Genomic DNA, 13,894 nt, shown 5'->3' on the forward strand with positions numbered 1-13,894 from the left:
TATGGGGATTTGCTCCTGCTCTGGACAGTTCCTGACATGGACAGAGGCGTCAGCAGAGAGCACTCTGGTCAGACTGGAAAGAACTACACAACTTTCTCTGGAGCATACAGCAGCCGATAAGTACTGGAAAGATTAAGATTTTTATATAAAAGTAATTTACAAATCTGTTTTATATAAAAGTAATTTACAAATCTGTTTGACTCTGCGGCCTAATTTCCCGGCGGAATATTCCCGCAGAACTCCTCTGTGTGAACATAGCCTCACAGCTTGTGTACTAACACAAGCAATGATAAATGGGCCCCATTGTACCTACCTCTTCTCCCGCGCAGGGCAGCTGCCAGCCTCCTCCTTCCTCCTCCGCTCCGGAGTAGGTGGTCATGACGAGTAACATCCCCGCCTGCACCAGGGCGGAGTTCAGGCTTTGCTCCCGATGCAGGCCGCAGGTGGATCCTTTCTGCAGCCTACTCCATGCTCCACACACTAAGATCTATGGCAGCTACGAGCTGGTGTTGATTTCTATTATTAATTAACATCAATGAGTAGTATCAATTATGAGAAATGTGTTGGGCCGCAGAGGCCATTGCCCCTTCCCTGTCTGCCTTTTAAAATTTGAAAAGTCAAGGCAAACAAGACTGGTGTAAAATTTGCGACTGACTTACCTCTACGGGGTTTATTTTGTCACGTTCTTCCATGGAGAACAATGTTGCCCGTCATGTAGGGTTAGAGGCTAGAGATGAGCAAATTTACAGTAAATTTGATTCGTCACAAACTTCTCGGCTCGGCAGTTGATGGTTTATCCTGCATAAATGAGTTCAGCTTTCAGGTGCTCCGATGGGCTGGAAAAGGTGGATACAGTCCTAGGAGACTCTTTCCTAGGACTGTATCCACCTTTTCCAGCCCACCGGAGCACCTGAAAGCTGAACTAATTTATGCAGGAAAAGTTATCAACTGCCGAGCCGAGAAGTTCGTGACGAATCGAATTTACTGTAATTTCGCTCATCTCTATCAGAGGACTCTGAATCTTAAAGGGGTACTCTGCCCTAGACATCTTATCTCCTATCCAAAGGATAGGGGATAAGATGTCTGATCGCGGGGTCCCCCCGCGATCAGACATCTTATCCCCCATCCTTTGGATAGGGGATAAGATGTGGGGGCAGAGTTCCCCTTTAAGGTGCTGGTGTTTACTAATGATGGAGCGAGTACCTCATGTCGGCAGCGAACCATTGATAGAAACAGTCAGAGGTTTTATCACAGGCACTTATGGGAAATCTTCTGTCATCATCTAACCCAGGAATCTCTAGTATCTATAAATGAGACTCTGTACATAGGTAATCATGTCTGTGAACAACAAAATGATTTCCGTTACTAGCCGAAATAAAGAGGATTCTTTAAGACTGCAATTTTTTATTAAAAGAAAAACAGCTCTCTGGGATATCAAATGGAGCTTCTTATGAAGAAGAAAACTCTAGCAGCAAGAAAAATATTGTTTTATTTAGGATTATCAGACACGACATAAGGTCACGAGTGGTCATCTCTCTACGTCGGGGTCTCATAAATGGTCACCGGTGTCAGACATGTCGAAGGTCACACGATTGATCACAGTAGAAGGGTTAAAAGGGTATTCCCGGATCTTTTATTTTTTTTATTTGACTATGCTACAGGGGCTGTAGAGTTAGTGTAGTTCATAATATCGTGTCTGTGTAGGATGATGGTCTCAATATTTATTTATTTATTTATTTTAAACAGCATACGAAATTACTCAGGATTTTCCAGGTTGCAGGGCAGCCAAGATGTGACATCACTAGGTCAGGTGATCAGAGGGAGCCTTTCTTGCTTCAATGGGTGGAGCAACCACCGGGGGGGGGGGAGAGAGATCATTCTGCAACTAATTGTATTTTTTGCATCAGGTGTAGGCACCCTGGTTAGAAAACACTGGTCTATTGAATGGAATGAAGCTCATTTGTGTGTAAATGGGGGGGGGTGGCTGATGTGTGGGAGGCAGGAAAGTGACCTCACACTTACAAACAAGGAACTATGGGATTTGAAGTTTGATAGAACAAACTCCAACAGGAAATACCCAGTTCACAAAAAGATAGCCTCAGCGCTATGTTAATCTCACAACATTTAGCCCCAAGACAACTACACATCCTTCCAAAGCACATCCATTACTGTCTGGAAGGTATGTACTAAAATCACTTTATGGTAGGTAACCCCTTTAAGTTGCCCATACACTTCATAAAAATATCAGCTAAACCAGCAGACTACGGTAGTTTTGGCCAACTGTTTAAAGGGGTTCTCCACCATAAGGTGATTCTTAGTACTTACCTCCTAGACAGTAATGGACATGCTTAGGAAGGATCCATGGTTGTCTTGGGGCTAAATGGCTATGTTGTGAGATTACCATAAGGCGCTGTTCCCATCGGGGAACTAATCTTATGTGACCTGCGAGCGCTGTTCTGCCCCCCCCCCCCCCCCCCCAATTAATTATTAACCTAGTGCTGCGCTGTCCCCATCGGGGTACTACTCACATATGTCACCCGCAAGCGCTGCCCTCCTTGTCCTCCTGTTTGTTGTGGCTGCCAGCACTGACACTCTATACCAGTGGTCTTCAAACTCTAGATGTTGCAAAACTACAACTCCCAGCACTGTCCGGGCATGCTGGGATTGTAGTTTTGCAACATCTGGTTGAAGACCACTGCTCTATACTGTATCCCTACGCCCGGGCTGCAAAAGGTAAACAAAATAAACTTTAACTCACCTTCCCCGTCGGTCCGGACCAGCTTCCTAGGGAATGGAACATCAAAAAGCCGTCAGCCTATCACCGGCCGCAGCGATGTTCCGCCTCGGCCGGTGATAGGTTGAGCGCACTGTCATGTAAGAAGCCGGCTTCTAACATGACAGTGGGCTCAGCCTATCACCGGCCGAGGTGGAACATGGCTGCGGCCGGTGATAGGCTGACGGCTGTCCGACGTTCACGTCCCCAGGAAGAGTGTAAGGCCGACATAGGAACATGCGTTAAAGTTTATTTTGTTTAACTTTTGCAGCCCGGGAATAGGGATACAGTATAGAGTGTCAGCGCTGGCGGCCTCAACAAACAGGAGGATGAGGAGGGCAGCGCTTGTGGGTGACGTGAGTAATACCCCGATGGGGACAGCGCAACGCTAATAATTAATTATGGAAGGGGGGGGGGAATACCATTATATACTGTGGAACCGCCATAAGTTACAAAAATTTTGCGATACACATATTTGGCCATACCGCCCAGCCCTAATCTTATCCCCTATCCAAAGATGTCTGATCACAGAGGTTCCGCCGCTGGGGGAATCTCTACTGCGGCACCCCAGACATCCGGTGCACAGAGTGAACTTCGCTCCATGCCGAATGACTGGTGATGCTGGGTGAAGGCTCGTGACTTCACAGTCATGCCCCGCTTGTGACATCACGGCCACGCCCCCTCAATGCAAGTCTATGGGAGGGGGCATGGCCATGGCGTCATGAGCGGGGCGTGTCCGTGACATCATGAGCTTCCGGTGCTGTACCTGATGCTCTAAACGAACACCAGGTGCAGCAGGGAGATCGTGGGGGTCCCCAGTGGCTGGACCCCCCACTGTCAGACATCTTATCCACTATGCCTTGGATAGGGGATAAGATGTCTAGGGGCAGAGTACCCCTTTAAGGGTAATCACTTATGCAGAGAATTCTCCTTGGCCTCGGTTTATTTTTCTGACTCCATTGTTGAGTTTATTTGTAAATCTAATGAATTTGGTAATGAAAGACAACCTTCCCCTGACGGACGCACTTTAACATAATACTATGTTACTTTTTTTCATAAAATAAAATATATGTGACTCGGCTAATGAATCATGACCATTCCTCGTAAGAGCCTTCTCGCTGTAATGATCTTCATGAGGCTACGGTAACAAGTTCATTCAAGCTTCACCGGTCCTCGCTGACAGATGACTCCTAATGAATTCTGATCAGCGCTTTAAATATTTTTAATATTCAATTTTCACAATAGAATTTTTTTTCTAAATTCTCTCTCTTCTACTTGTTCAGCTTTGATGTATTATGTAGTTATTTGGATTGGATACACATTAGGATTTGAGCCCAGGTTGGTCATCCCGAAGGGTTGGTTAACCTTCTCTTCACCCATAATGACTAATACTTACATAATGCATCGTTGGATGTTCTGACCTATATTTTACTGATCTTGGTTGTGCTTCACGTCATCTCAGAGCCTTTCCTTGGAGGTGCACATCGGGAGTTTTCCCTGATATATAGCTCAGACTGAAGGCTCGGCTGTATCTCATTGTATAGCCTATGGATATATTTGCCATATGAATCAGTGGATTTCCCAATACACCAAATGTGTTCATGTACCAAGATGTGAGCATAGTCTTACCTCTGCGACTAACTACTGTTTTGATAGAAATTAGTGTTGCTCGCGAATATTCGCAAATCGAATATTATTCGCGAATATCGCATATTCGCGAATTCGCGAATTTTGCGAATATAGCGCTATATATTCGTAATTACGAATATTCGTTTTTTTTTTGTTTGTTTTTTTTTTTCTTCACAGTACACATCACAGTGATCACCCCTCTCTGCTTCCAGCTTGTGTGGTGTAAAGAAGGCTGTAATACTACTGTGTGAGACTGGCGTACGTAAATTCACATATGCGAAAATTAGCATATGCTAATTTTCACATATGCGAATTTTCGCATGCGCGAATTTTCGTATATGCGAAAATAAAACGAGGATATAACGAATATGCGAATATTCGCGAATATATGGCGAATATTCGTCCATATATTCGCGAATATTCGCGAATTCGAATATGGCCTATGCCGCTCAACACTAGTAGAAATGTCCGTATTGGCTTTATCCTCACAGTACAGATAGCTTTATTGGATCACTATTCTAGTTTCCTAGACCAGTGTTTCCCAACCAGGGTGCTCCTAGCTGTTGTAGAACTATAACTCCCAAGCTATCCGGGCATGCTGTAGTTTTACAATAGCTTGAGGCACCATGGCTGGGAAACACTGCACTAGACTGTTAAGAGTGCCCTTTTCCAGAATGTGTGTTTCTTATTCTATGCTTAAAGGGGTACTCCGCCCCTAGACATCTTGTCCACTATCCAAAGGACTGATCAAAGTTCTGATCCCAGGGGTCCCGCTGCTGGGGACCCCCGGGATCTTGGCTGCAGCACCCCACTGTAATTACTGCACAGAGCAAACTTGCTCTGTGCGTAATGACGGGCAATACAGGGGCCGGAGCATTGTGATGTCACGGCTCCGCCTCCTTGTGACGTCACGGACTTGCACCTCAATACAAGTTTATGGGAGGGGCCGTGGGGACTGTCACGCCTCCTCCCATAGACTTGCATTAAGGGGAGAGAGCCGTGATGTCACAAGGGGCGGAGCCGTCATGTCACAATGCTCCGGCCCCTGTATCGCCCGTCATTACGCACGGAGCGAGTTTGCTCTGTTCAGTAATTACAGCGGGGTGCTGCAGCCGAGATCCCGGGGGTTCCCAGCAGCGGATAGTGGATAAGACGTCTGGGAGGGGAGTACCCCTTTAAGGAGTCAAAGCATTGGCCATGCAGGTTAGGTTTGTTATGTTCTTATGATTCCAAGTTGTGGTCAGTGGTAGCCTCAAATGGTTGCAGAATGAATGGCTGTCAAAAGGATGGACCTTGTCTGTACAGAGGGCTTAAAGGGGTACTCCAGTGGAAAACTATTTTATTTTTAATCAACTGTAGCCAGAAAGTTGAACAGATTTGTAAATTACTTCTATTTAAAAATCTTAATCCTTCCGGTACTTATCAGCTGCTGTATACTACAGAGGAAGTTCTTTTTTTTTTTTTTTTTCATTCCAATCTCACCACTGTGCTCTCTGCTGACACCTCTGTTCATGTCAGGAACTGTCCAGAGTAGGAGCAAATCCCCATAGCAAACGTCTGCTGCTCTGGACAGTTACTGACACGTACAGAGGTGTCAGCAGAGAGCACTGTGGTCAGACTGGAAATAACTACACAATTTCCTCTTTAGTATACAGCAGCTGATAAGTACTGGAAGGATTAAGATTTTTTAATAGAAGTCATTTACAAATCTGTTTAACTTTCTGGCACCTCTTGATTTAAAAAAATTGTTTTCCACCGGAGTACCCCTTTCAGGGTTAGTTCACACGTGCTTATATTTAACTGCAGATCTGCAGCAAAAATATGCATGTGTGAACTTACACTAAAGGAATTATCCACTGTGGACAATTTCTAGATGGTCCCGTCACTTTTATCTTCAACTGTAATTTTTAACCCAAAAGAAGTGTTACATTTCCTTGAAGTGCCGCCACAGAGGAAATAGCGAATTACACAAACAATGGGCCGTCCGTGTGATGCCTGGTGATTTTCCAAAGTCCATACTTTGTCATCGGATCCATTCCACCCAAAATTAGTGCTTATATACTGCAGAAATAATGGAAGGAAACCAAAGTCCCAATGACTAATGGACTTTTTGAGTGGATTTCTTCTAAAGAATGAACATGTTCATTCTTTCGACGAAATCCTGATCCGCATCGGAAGTTCTTCTACGGAACGTTCGACATGTGCACTGAGCAGCAGTCCTAAAAAGATCAATGGGATTCTGCTGCAAGCGGATTCGTCTTGGAATTTCCTTAGGCTATGTTCACACAGCAGAATTTAAGAATGTAATTCCACCAGGATATTCCACTTGGAAATTCCGCTGCAACAGAGCCCCACTGATTTCAATGGGATTCTGCTGCACTGTGCACCGTGCAGATGTTCCTGTCACGGAAATCCCGATTCTGGCGTCCACAGAAAAAATAGTCATGTCTATTCTTTCAGCGGATTCTGCTTCTATGAGACAGAGTATTTCTGAGGGGTTCTAGCTCCTGCCAGATAATTCATGTGTGCGGAATGCCCACCCGTGTTTTCCGGAACCGGCCGTGTGAACATTGCCTTAGTGTGCATGGGCCCTTAGGCTGAGTGTATTTTGGTCCATATTTTGGTCAGTACCTTTAACCAAAACTAGGAATGGAACCAACGCCCTATGCAACTGGCGCTATTTACTAGTCAGTTGTGTTTTTGAATCCTGAGATGGTGCTCTTCCCGCTGTGGTGACCCAGCACCAATAGCTGTCCTGTGGCTTTGGACTGTCTCGGGCAGTTTGGTAGCGTACAGTGTTGGGCCCACACAAGGGATGTACTGTTAAATTAATTATGCTCACATTATAATGTCAGATAATATATTTTCCTAAATTAATTCTACTATTATCTGTATATATGTTTTTCCATGTGACTGTACCTTTAATTGAGAGCAGCGAACCCCATGTGACCCTGCCTGCCAATGAGAACCCCTAAAATCTCTGCTGTATAATGTAGTGGGGGGGTAGGAGTTTTTCAGTTCACCCTAGTTTGGCTCCTGAGCAACAGCTTAGCTCAGGTGTGCTGCGTGTCATGTGCTTTGAGGAGAGGCCTAGCTCAAATCTAATCTCTCAGCTGGTCATCCTGCAAGGATAACTCGCAAGGAGGAAATTCATGCCTCTGCGGAACAGTCTTCAGTACCTTGGCAGGACCCTAGCAACCAGGATTCCATCTACCGTCTCATAAGTCAGTATTAATCTGTTTGGTGTAAGCACCACCAAGTCCAAGCAAGGCAACATGGCTTCCAAGGGGTTACGCTGCCCTCTCTCACCTAAAGCCGACTATGTGTATTACCATCTGCACCCAGCTCAGTAAAGACAGTTATCCGTAATCTGACGTAGGTGCTTTCATTTACTCCCCGTGTCTGGCCCAGGAGAAGCTGTCTCCAACCTCGAACCGTGAATAGGTTAACGGTGCCCTGGCGTCACAAAGTGATAAGGTATTCTTACTAACACCCCGTGGACACCAAACCGCCAAATGACTAATATGCAGATAGGAACCAGTACCCTGGGGAACATTATTCTTTAATTTTAAGTGGTAATACACAGTATCTATTGTATATAATGCGATGTTATCTTATTGCATACAGCTGGCTTTACATGCGCTCCAATGAAAGATGAACATTAAGAGGAAAATACACTTTGGAGGTCGCTAAGCTTGCAATGCGGTAACCAAAAATATCTCTTCATCCATTACCGTCGCCGCCGTTCGGCTTCATTACTAGGCAAAATGCTTAAAGTTTCATCCTCGCAGCGTTCTGGTTGCCTATTAGCATTAACAATATTTGTGTAACACCCTTGGCCAGGATCCCATTTCTATCAATTCGAGAACTATTCTAGTTTTGCATCATAAAAAAAACGTAATTGTTAAGTTTTTTTTTTTTTTTTTTTTAAAGGGGATTTTTGCAAACATTTCTTTTAAAACTACCCGACCGTTTTGTGTATACAGCTCCTATGCAGACATATGTATATTAAGGTTACTGCTGTTGTTTCCTATGTGTAGTTTGATCCCAAAGGTCATGTTCACTTTCCACCTTACTGTCTGGACCAGTGCTTTCTGACCAGGGGGCCTCCAGCTGTGGCAAAACTACAACTCCCAGCATGCCCGGACAGCCAAAGGCTGTCCGGGCATGCTGGGAGTTGTGGTTTTGACACAGCTGGAGGCACCCTGTTCGGGAAACACTGGTCTGGACTATGATAGGATAAAATTAATTGTGGTTATCAACCTGCTGAATTTTCTATGTTTTACACTAAGGAATTTCCTCCTGGAGATATTCCGGGCGGAGATTCCATCTGTAGCGGGTGCCGACTGAATCAGTCACTAAAATTGCTCAGAAATGTACCATCTCCATAGACGACAGTGCATTTCCGAGCGGATTCGGCAGAGCCTGTGATCCAGAATTTCCACGGTGGAACATCTGGTGTAATGAAGAAAACTGTGTCCCTGTACCGGAATGTGAGCCTTCGCACAGGGACACCCTTCTCTGCTTTACAGCCCGCTTCCTCTTACTTCCTAATCCCTAATTCTGACCCCTATCGCTAATCCTAACCTTAATCATTACCCTAACTCCTAATCCTAACACTGACCCCTAACTCTAACCACTAATCCTATCCCCAACCCTAATCCTAACCCCTAATTCTAACTCTAATCTCAACCCCTAATCCTAACCCCTATCCCTAATCTTAACCCTAATCCTAAACCCTAATCCTAACCCTGCCCCCTAAATCTAATCCTAACCACTAATCCTAACCCCTAACCCTAATCCTAACCCCTAATCCTAACCCTGACCCTGACCCCTAACTCTAACCCCTAACTCTAATCTTAACTCCTAATCCTAACCCTGACCCCTAACTCTAAACCCTAATCCTAAACCTGACCCCTAATCCTAACGCCTAATCCTAACCCTGCCCCTTAACTCTAATCCTAACCCATAATCCTAACCCTTAATCCTAACCCTGATCCCTAACCCTAATCCTAACCCCTAATCCTGACCCCTAACCCTAATCTTAAGCCCTAATCCTAACCCCTAATCCTAACCCCTAATCCTAACCCCTAATCCTGACCCCTAACCCTAATCCTAACCCCTAATCCTAACCACTAATCCTAGCCCCTATCCCTAATCCTAACCCTGACCCCTAATCCTAACCCTAAACCTAACCCCTAATCCTAACCCTGACCCCTAACTCTAAACCCTAACCCTAATATTAACTCCTAATCCTAACCCTGACCCCTAACTCTAAACCCTAATCCTAACCCTGACCCCTAGTCCTAATCCTAAACCCTAATCCTAACCCTAATCTTAACCCCTAATCCGAACCCCAAATCCTAACCCTAATCTTAACCCCTAATCCTAACCCTAACAGTGATCGGCACAGAGAAGGGCTGAGAATGCTGAGCTCAGGTAACATTTGGCTAAAGGTCACAGTTTTTTTCACTTCACCAGCATGAAAAGTCTACAGTATATGTGGTGTGCATGATTATGTAGTGTGAATGGGCCCTTAGGCAATGTTCACAGTAGATAGGTGCAGTCCTAAAAACTGAGCATGTTTTTCATCAAATGTGTAGCACAACATAAGCACCGAAGTTCAAAATCCTATTGACAAATTGGGCTTTTCTGGTCAGGTTCTGGAGGGGCAAGCTGTGCATAACTAGCTTGCCCCCTGACTGGTGAGCAGTAAGGGGTTAAGAAATATACAGGCAAGGTTTTTAGCCCCCTCCCCCGCCTGTAAAACTTGCCAGTGGCTATAGTGGTATGTCCCATGGGTGGGGGGGAAGGAGTGCACCAATCAGGGGTTGAATAGTTTCCCGGGCTTTCAGAGGCCCTCCCCTGGGTATTTATAGCTTTGGTGCCTCCCTTCCCCCCTCAATCTGCCCAGGACCCGGAGTTTTGCCCTCCCTCCCTTTTTTGTATCTCTGTTTGTTGTAAGTCACAGCTTGGCGGTAAGAAGACGGTGAAAGCGGGGTCAACCCGGGGTAGACCTCCACACAGGACGATGTGGCAGCACCTCTCGGGTTGGTAAGAAGCCAATCGGTGTCTTTGTTACAGTTAAATTGTTATTTATATAAGTAATTTTATAAATAAAGCTGTGGCCGATCCCCACCCACGGAAATTAAATTGTTGTTGTGTCAGTTATTATTTAATTATTTATTGTAGTAAGGGGGAGGGGTAGTCATAGCCTGCTAGGAGCTATTTGGGTCTCAACAGTCTGCTGAAAGAACGAATGTCGGAAATTCCGCTATGGAACTTCTAAGCAGCAGAATCTCAGTGGGAGTGTGAACCCAACGTAAAATTCTCTTCTTTGCCCATAGCAACCAATCACCGCTCAGCTTTCATTTCTCATATTGGGCTGGTAAAGTGAAAGCTGAGCTCAGATTGGTTGCTATGGGCAACAGAGAGAATCCTACTATAAGGCAGCGCTGTAAGGCCTTGTCCACCTTGCTGAAATTTAGTTGGCGGAATTCCCCCGGTGGACTGGACGTCTATGGTTCTACCGCCGATGATTTTGGCAGCACCCGCTCTGGCCGGCATCTCCGTCTGGAATATCTCCCCCCATGATGGTTTTTATACCTGTTAGAACACACTCTTAGAAATGGTGGTTGGTTGCTAAGGGCAATAAACACACTGTAACAAACCTCCTCCTCATGTAATCACCTTACTACTGGGGTGACACACTGTAACAAACCTCCTCCTCATGTAATCTCCTCACTACTGGGGTGACACACTGTAACAACCCTCCTCCTCCTGTAATCTCCTTACTACTAGGGTGACACACTGTAACAAACCTCCTCCTCATGTAATCTCCTTACTACTGTGGTGACAAACTGCAACAAACCTTCTCCTCATGTAATCTTCTTACTATTGGGGTGACACACTGTAACAAACCTCCTCCTCATGTAATCTCCTTACTACTGGGGTGACACACTGTAACAACCCTCCTCCTCATGTAATCTCCTTCCTACTGTGGTGACAAACTGCAACAAACCTTCTCCTCAAAGAATTTTTGCCACCCCCTTGACTCCTCCCTTTGACCTTACTACTGGGGTGACACACTGTAACAAACCCCTCCTCATGTAATCACCTTACTACTGGGGTGACACACTGCAACAAACCTTCTCCTCATGTAATCTTCTTACTATTGGGGTGACACACTGTAACAAACCTCCTCCTCATGTAATCTCCTTACTACTGGGGTGACACACTGTAACAAACCTCCTCCTCATGTAATCTCCTTACTACTGGGGTGACACACTGTAACAAACCTCCTCCTCATGTAATCACCATACTACTGGGGTGACACACTGTAACAAACTCCCTCCTCATGTAATTACCTTACTACTGGGGTGACACACTGTAACAAACCTCCTCCTCATATAATCTCCTTACTACTGGGGTGACAGCTTAGCAGCTATTAGGACCTGGAGAAATAAGTCTCTTGCAGAGGAAAAAATGGCAGCCCCATCAAGAGGGCGCTCTAGGCGGCTGCCTATTTTGCCTATAGGTGGAGCCGGCCCTGAACATGTCGGACACAAAGCCTAAATTATGTCAGATGTTTTGGCATTTTACTCAAATGGGGCCGATCTGCAATACTAGACGAGACCATCAGTGGGAGTGGCACTGTTACTGCAAGAAATTACCTGTGGTTTTCTTTATCTCAGATTAGCAAGATTGACATTAAACGAGAAAAATAAACATCAGCTGCGCTCTCCATTGCTGCAATATAGAGATTTTTTATTTTTTTTCTTGAGTTGCTTTTGGCAAAGTCAAGCGAAAGTCAAGTGCTGCCAGATCGTGTAGATCTTCCCAAATCTATGCTAATTCTTTTTTTAAAATGCATGATCCGTTTCTAATGAAATGAAACGCGGCCATTTCCTCCACAGCGATATTGAGTCGCCTGCCGTCTGACAGAGCCGGCACCGGTCGCCGACGTGTAAACACAAAACGCGCATAATTAACACTGTGTGATCCAATCATATTTCATTAAACCTTATTAGATCGAGCAACGTGGCTTTAATTCCCGACATCACAGATGATTCGTACGCAGTCTCCGTGCACGGCACATCCATGTGTAGACGCAGCATGCTGCCTATACCGCGCCGCAGCCTGCACACTGCTGGGGGGAGGGAGGGATGGGATCCAGGTATACGGTATACTGCTCCCTATGGCTTCCAGTGCGGAAGACTCTGCTGTGCTGGGTGAAGGGCTGGCGTCAGTGCCGCAGCAGCTTTGCCATTTTTCTGATTTTTTTTTTCGTATCATGCGGATATTTTAGAAAATTACATGATGGAGCTGCCCCGTGAGGGGTTAATAGCCGTACAACTTCAGATCTGACTGTCAGGTCTTCAATTTATAAAACAATTTATGGCAAATATAGGCACAGTAATATGAGAGGATTTTATTAGCCAACATTACTTTTATCTATCTACACAAAAAGGATAAGTTGGCCAACACATACTGATACCAAACTACTGCATGGACCGGGCATACAGGTGCACGCTGCTAGGCAGGATATTCTGCTGTATTCTCCTGTTTATCTATCTATCTATCTATATCTATCTATCTCATATCTATCTATATCTATCTATCTCATATCTATCTATCTATCTATCTATCTATCTATCTCATATCTATCTATCTCATATCTATCTATCTCATATCTATCCATCTATCTCATAACTATCTATCTATCCATCTCATGTCTATCTATCTATCTCATATCTATCTATCTACCTTTTTATCTCATTTCTATCTATCTATCTATCTATCTCATATCTATCTATCTCATATCTATCTATCTCATATCTATCTATCTACCTTTTTATCTCATATCTATCTATCTCATGTCTTTGTATCTCATATCTATCTATCTATATCTATCTATCTCATATCTATCTATCTATCTCATATCTCTCTATCTCATATCTATCTATCTATCTCATGTCTTTGTATCTCATATCTATCTATCTATCTATCTATCTATCTCATGTCTTTGTATCTCATATCTATCTATCTCATATCTATATGTGGTAACCACCGGTGTATGCCGGGACCATGGGTGTTGCAGTGATGAGTGTTGGGATCAGATGTTATTAATCCGGGGGTCGGATGGTATTAACCCCTATGTGTTTGTGACGCAAGTGTGGTTTTCGGGTTCCGGAACACCACATGCCCAGATTCTCCGCTATCCCACGGGCTAGTAGTGAATAAAGAGTCCACAACCAGTTATGGGTAAACGGAGGCTTTACTGAATAGAAGACAGATGTAATTATCTATGGCTATGGCCAGAATTCCCAGAGAGGTGGCCAGGACCCAGAGGACCTCGCAGCTTGCTGGACCAATACTTGTAATTAACTTGACTTTGACTTGAAATTAGACTTGACTTGACTAGATGTAGTAACAGCAGACATAGACTTGTAGACTTACTGGAGAGACTTGTAGGGGGTACTCCAGATGCTG

General features: G+C 44.7%; 1 long non-coding RNA gene across 1 annotated transcript in view; it reads left to right on the forward strand.

Moving 5' to 3' along the window:
• Window positions 1-5,490: 5,490 nt before the first annotated feature.
• The window catches only part of LOC130295600 (uncharacterized), a 34,965-nt gene continuing 26,561 nt past the window's right edge, over window positions 5,491-13,894 (forward strand). Inside the window, exon 1 of the long non-coding RNA XR_008848934.1 lies at window positions 5,491-5,605. This is a non-coding gene — a long non-coding RNA (uncharacterized LOC130295600). The remainder of the gene's footprint in view (window positions 5,606-13,894) is intronic.

This window comes from Hyla sarda, chromosome 11 (genome assembly GCF_029499605.1).
Source record: "Hyla sarda isolate aHylSar1 chromosome 11, aHylSar1.hap1, whole genome shotgun sequence".
NCBI lineage: Eukaryota > Metazoa > Chordata > Amphibia > Anura > Hylidae > Hyla > Hyla sarda.